Source organism: Gossypium hirsutum, chromosome A01, assembly GCF_007990345.1.
Source record: "Gossypium hirsutum isolate 1008001.06 chromosome A01, Gossypium_hirsutum_v2.1, whole genome shotgun sequence".
In the NCBI taxonomy this organism is placed as follows: domain Eukaryota; kingdom Viridiplantae; phylum Streptophyta; class Magnoliopsida; order Malvales; family Malvaceae; genus Gossypium; species Gossypium hirsutum.
The window spans coordinates 34,023,509-34,030,087 of NC_053424.1; the positions used below are offsets into that span (position 1 = coordinate 34,023,509).

The 6,579-nt window shown below is 31.1% G+C and overlaps 1 long non-coding RNA gene across 1 annotated transcript; it reads left to right on the plus strand.

The window, feature by feature from the left end:
- The first annotated feature begins 5,168 nt into the window (after window positions 1-5,168).
- On the plus strand, window positions 5,169-6,310 carry LOC107916947 (uncharacterized). Its single transcript, XR_001689649.2, has 2 exons — window positions 5,169-5,974; window positions 6,070-6,310. It is a non-coding gene; the product is annotated as an uncharacterized lncRNA (long non-coding RNA).
- Window positions 6,311-6,579: the final 269 nt, after the last annotated feature.

Consider the following 6,579-nt stretch of genomic DNA (forward strand, 5'->3'; position numbering starts at 1 on the left):
TTCAGGATAAGTAGTTGGGGGATTATTCTTTGGTTCGGCTATTCCGTCATGTTGAGAGTGGCAATACATCTGATTTTGGGTTAAACAATAATAGGGTTCTGTGTTTCTGAGGGCAGGTTTGTGTACCGAACGACTCCGACTCGAGATAGTCGATTCTAAGAGAAGTGCATAGTAGCCCTTATGCTATACATCCTGGTGGAAATAAGATGTATCGGGATCTCCGTGAACTGAATTGGTGACCAGGTTTGAAACAAGAGGTGATAGATTTTATTGCTTGTTGTCTGATATGCCAGCAAGTTAAGACTGAGCACCAGTTGTCTTCGGGTTTGCTCCAACCCGTTAAGATTCCCTTATGAAAATAGGAATGTGTTACAACGGATTTCATTAGTAGGTTGCCTTTAAAACCTACTAAGAAGGATTTTGTTTGGGTCATTGTGAATCAATTGACCAAGTCCACCCATTTCATTTCGGTTCGGACAAATTATTCTTTACAGAATTGAGTCAAGCTCTACATTTCTGAAATTGTGAGACTTCACGTGGTTCCAGTTTTGATAATTTATAATAGGGATCTTCGCTTCACTTCTCGATTTTGATAATCTACGAAGCTCTGGGTTTGAGGTTAGACTTTAGTACTACTGCATTCAATCCTCAGACCAATGGCCAATCTGAGAGGATGATTCAAATACTAGAGGATATGCTTTGGAGTTGTGTAATTGATTTCTGAGAGAGTTAAGATGATTTTCTGCCTTTAGCTGAGTTCGCATACAATAACAGTTTTCACTCTAGCATCCAGATGGCACCTTACGAGCCTCTGTATGGACATAAGTGTCGTACTCCGCTGTATTAGACTAAGTTGGGTGAACAACGGGTTTTGGGTCCAGAGTTAGTTTTCGAGACAAAAGACAAAGTCAGATTGATGCAAGATTGTCTTAAGGCAGCTTCTGATAGACAAAAGTCCTATGCAGATCTAAAAAGGAGGGATATCGAGTACTCTGTGGGTGACTTTGTCTTTCTTAAGGTATCACCGTAAAAGAAAGTTCTGCGGTTTGGACGTAAGGGGAAGTTGAGCCTTAGGTTTATTGGGTCGTATTGGATTCTGAGGCGTGTGGGACTGGTCTCTTATCAGTTAGAGGTACCTCTAGAGTTAGACCGTATTTATGATGTATTCCACGTCTCTATGTTGAGGCAGTATAGGTCTGACCTATCTGACGTTGTTTCTGTTGAGGAGATCGAGGTTAGACCGGATTTGACATTTGAAGAGAAGCCAGTTCAGATTTTGGATCGAGACGTAAAGATATTGAGGAAGAAGTCTATTCATTTAGTTAAGGTTCTGTGTTGGGATCATGGTACTGAGGAAGCCACGTAGGAACCTGAGGACTCGATGCGTCAGTAGTATCCTCATCTGTTCGAATCAGGTAAATTTTAAGGCCGAAATTTCTTTTAAGGGGTAGAATTGTAATGCCCTGAATAATTTATTTATATTTTTGTGGATTTTATCATAAATGAGTATCTACTTCAGTGGCTAAGTGTTCTGGGTGTGTGTACGAGGTATTGGGTTCAAGTCCTACTTTTGAAAAATATGTTATTTTTTGTCTTAGCCTTATCCTTTTTAGGTCGTAGGCTACACAAGCAAAGCCAAATTGGGCGTGTAGGCCCAAAATTCAAAAAATTTCCCTAAGGTTGCATAAGTCATTCTGATCGACTCTGGGCCTTTCGTAGGGTCGGTAATGGCAAACAAACCCTAATACATGATACCTTCCTAATCTGATAGACTGATTTGAGTCTAAGAAAATGATATGTATGATTCGTCTGTTTTGTAAAAGCATGAATGGTATATGTATGTTAGCATACGAGACACGTTAATTTTGTATATCTGTATCTGTTATCTGTATCTGTACATGGGGTGAGATTGGTTTATGTGGAGAAAGTGATCTGTAAGGCGACATTTCACCGACTTATTGGCAGCTTGGTTGCAAATTATTCTGATAAGTGTCATAAAGACACTTAGTGGTGTATAGGGTTGGGTGGGTGTTTTATACCCCACATGGTGTGTTGGGATGGTCGAAGATGGTGTGTAAAGGATGGGTAGGACTTTACATATCTGTATGTATTTGATAATCTGATTCTGATAAGGACTCATGTTTGTTTCTGTTCTGGTATACTCAAATTCTGAATTTTATGCATGAATGTCTCTGTTAAGTTACACATTGAGTTCATGAAAGCTCACATCTGTTTGTTTGTTTTGTTCAGGTAATCCTCAGACATAGGTGGGTTAGCGCGACGGAGTCTTTACGGTGACCACAAGTTCGTGAACTGTCTTAAATAATGGTTTTTATTTTATGGATCATTTTTGAAAGTTTTGTAATTATTGGACTCTCTAGATTGTTTGATTTTTATTTTAGTTTGAATGTGTTTTTTACTTTTATACGACGTTTGACTAAAATAATGGTTTTACAAAAAAAATGTATTTCTGTAAACACAAAATTCGGTTTTTAGCTATAACGACTTGTAAGCTTCCATTGTAAATTTATGTTTTACTTAAAAATGGCAATAAATGACAGTTTCAATTAAAGAGTATAATAAGATTTTCCGAAAATGTGAACTCTTTTAGTTACAATTAATTTAAGAAATTTTAACATGAAAGATGGTTTCAAAACCTTTTTTTGTAACATTTCCAGATTGGCCATAACGTTTAGGCCGGGTTTGAGGTGTTACACTTATATACTCATTTAGCCAAAAATATATTATTAAATTAAAAACAATGATTAAGGAAAAAGTAAAATAATATATAAATATTGGTGAATATAATTTTTTACTTTAAATAGTGTTTATATTTTAAAAAAAATTGTTTAATTAAAACTATTTAATTACTTTTTAAATAATTTTATAAATGGTATATATCTATATACACTACCATTGCAATTTTGGAAACAATATTATATGTTACAATTAATTGAGTTCCATTCATGTGTATTTATAAGTAGAGAATATTACTAAATAATTGATTAAAAATATTTACCGTAAATAATTATTTTAAATATATGAAAACAAATAATTGTTTGATGGAAGTGTACATTTTCCTAGCACCGGAGCTGTTAAAAGTGACATTTTCAAATATTTGAATATTGGTAATTTATTTAAACGGTTTGAATGGGTTGTACTAATTACTTGGAAGATATTTAATCCAACAATAAGAGTCATATTACTCGAGGAACTCAAATTAAAGATTAGATTAGATTAAATCATACAAACTAATTTCTATTATTATATTGTAAATAGTTTGTTGTCTTATTGTTTTAATGAGATTGTTATAAATCTTCTATATTATCAAGTTTCGAGGAGAGACTTGTATAGGTTTTTGGTATTGATAGTTTTTAGCACTTATCTTATTTAAGTTACCAAACTTTTTTTTAGAGTGCATAACTATTAATAAAATCAATTTTTGTTGTGATTTAATTTGATGAGTTCACGAGACTATGTTATAATATATTCTTAATTGTTATAAGTTTTTTTTGGAGGTTATAATTTGTATTATTAAATTGTTTGAGAGATTACAATACAAAGATTTCTCTAAATAGCGACTCTTTTATTTGTTGGATGCATAAGTTGTTTTTAATCATTTTACGCACATATTATTTTGAATTTTTATTGGTATCAATGTAATAACTTTATACTATATTAAACATTTTATCTTTTTTTTTTTTTTGCATTTTGTAACTACTCATTTTCCCTATTATAAATATTTTCCTCATTATGAAATTCTTTTTTCCTTCCACATCTTCATTCTAGGTTTTAAGTTTACATTATAGGGGCTTTTTCTGGATTTTTTTGGATCGTATATTGATTCCATTTCAATTGTACTTGCTTAATTATGTATTATTAGTGATTGTGCTATATCTTTAGTTATCAATGTATTTGTAAAAACTCCTTAAGATGTATATGTTAAAAAAAATATTTGTTCATATAAAAGGCTTTTTAATAGTTAGATATATATTGAAAAATAAATTATTTATTAATTTAATAAATCTGTCATATCAATTCAAAATTGTACATGTTCAACAAGTTTAATTATTTATAATATATATATATATATAAGCATGAGTTCGGAGAAACTTTTGAACTAACTAATATAGCTTTTGTTGTTTATTATATAATTGAACTAGTTTTCTTACCCAACAATGCACTAGTTTAATTGTATGAATCAATTAAAATATATTACATTTAATTTATAATTCTGTATGAATTTAATTTTATAATTGATATTATAAATAAATTTAAATTATTTTATTGCAAGTAAAATTCTCATAAACAAGTATTTGTAATGAAAAAAAAAGAAAGAAAATAAAGTTTTTCCCTAAGTAAAAAAATCATAAAATCTTATAAATTCTCAAAATAGATAATGGTGATGAAAATAATTGAAATTTACTTAATTTTTAATAAAAATAAGTATTTTTTATTAATATTTTGACCAACATTAAAAATTCAATTTATTGTTACTTTGAATTTAAAAAGAAATCAATAAATTGTAACCTCTTTTAACTTAGTCTAGATGTTAGACTCAAATTTAGAAGATTACATTGGCCGCCAAGCCCACTAAGCTAGTGGCGTTTATAGAATTGTCGTTTTAAAACATTTGGTAATCTTTAGTGAAAACTTAAGGCTAGTTTAGCCTTGCTTTTGAAAAGTACTTTTAAAAAGTGTAGTGAAAAAGTGTTTTTGAGAAGTGATTTTAAGGAGTACTTTTGAATAGTTTGGTTAAGATTTAAGTGTTTAGCATTGTTGTCAAAGAGTGCTTTTAAGAAATAAAATGTCTATTTTAGACATGGTATTATAAAATAACAAATATGCATTTAAATAATGTTAAAATTAGTTAATATTATGATATTTTAGCAAGAATATAAAAAATAATTTATTATAATTTATTGTTAATATATTAATATATAAAATATTAATTTTAAATATTTTTAAGTAATTAGTATTAACTATTTATAAAATTTAATTTGAATAGATAAACTATATTTTAAATATTTAAATATAATCATTAAATATTTATAATTAGATATTAACACAATTGTATTATTTTTAATTTTTTAATTTTTAATTAATAATTTTAACACATTTGTATTATTTTATTCTAAAATGTAATTTGAATATATAACCATATTTTTTTAAGCAAAGACGGACTGGGCTTTATTAATAATAAACAAAGAAAAACAGATTTGGGCCCAAAAGACTAGACCCACGTCATATTACAAAACAAAGAAAACAAAAAAAAAATCAGCAAACTTTAATTTGAAAAAACTAAACCGATAGACTTGCCCAGTCAAATCATACTGGAAACCGTGCCAATGAATGTTTTCCATTTTCACAAGCCTTCCGTTTCCAATGACTAGAAAAGACCCCATTTCTAATTCATTTCATTGTCTTTTCCTCTCCATTAAACCCTACTTCCAACCCCTGTTCAGTCAGGTTCTCTCAGCCATTCTTCTTCCATCCATTGCAAAGAGACGCCAGGGACCGTTTCATTTAGGTATTCTTGTTCTTCCCTTCTTAAACTCTCCGTAGTGCCAAGCGATTTGCTTCCCTTTTAATGTGTCCGAAGTGAATCCATCGAAAATGTTCTGCAGTAAGGTGAATATTTCATATATATGCGGCGATTTCTAATTTGTTTATAACATAACATGATTCTGGCATTTTTTTGACTATTGAAAGCGCGTCCCCTTCTATTATTGTTTCTGATAAACCCATCTCTATTCCTGTTTGAATCGCACATAAACATGCCAGGGCCTTTGCTGCAAAAGCAGATCCAACATTCTCATGCAATTTCGATCTTGCAATCAAGACCCGACCCTTTCCATTCCTTGCTACTACTCCGAATGCCACTCGAGATCTTTGCTTGCCAAATGCCCCCTCAAAATTGATCTTTATGGTTGTACCAGATGGGGGTACAGAGGTCGTTATTTCAGCATTTCTTGTAAGTCCACTTCCTTCTAAATCGTCCAATTGTTTTATGTAGCTAGATATGCATCTAGAGATCTCCCTTGCTGATTGGGTCTTTCCTTCCTGCAGTCTTTTATTTCTCTCTGTCCAAAGGGCCCAAAGAGCGCAACAACTTAAAATATTGCATGCATTTGGATTAAAGTTTCAAAGTTTCAAGAAGAGTAATATTTATATACCAAATATATCATAAAAAATTTGAGTAAATTACAATATTCATTCAACTTTAGTGTAACTGACAAAACAGTCAAGGTTTAATTTAGTTACTTAACATTCAAAAAATAATAAAACAGTCACTACATTGACCTTTACAGACGTAAAGGAGTTATATTTTTCTGTTATTCACTTAATAGGAATGCCCTTTTCTGTTTCCTCCTCCTTCCCCACTATCCCTCCCCTATCACAAATTTCTTTACTTTTTTGCAGACCTCCCAACCATTAGCTTCTTCTTCTCTTCTCCCTATTCTTTTTTCACCATCATCCCCAAGGAAAATGAACACCAATAATGCAGTAAAAGTGTGGCCACAAAGACCTGGCCTTTATGCCATATGCACCATGCTTGCACGCTGAATGTTACCACAT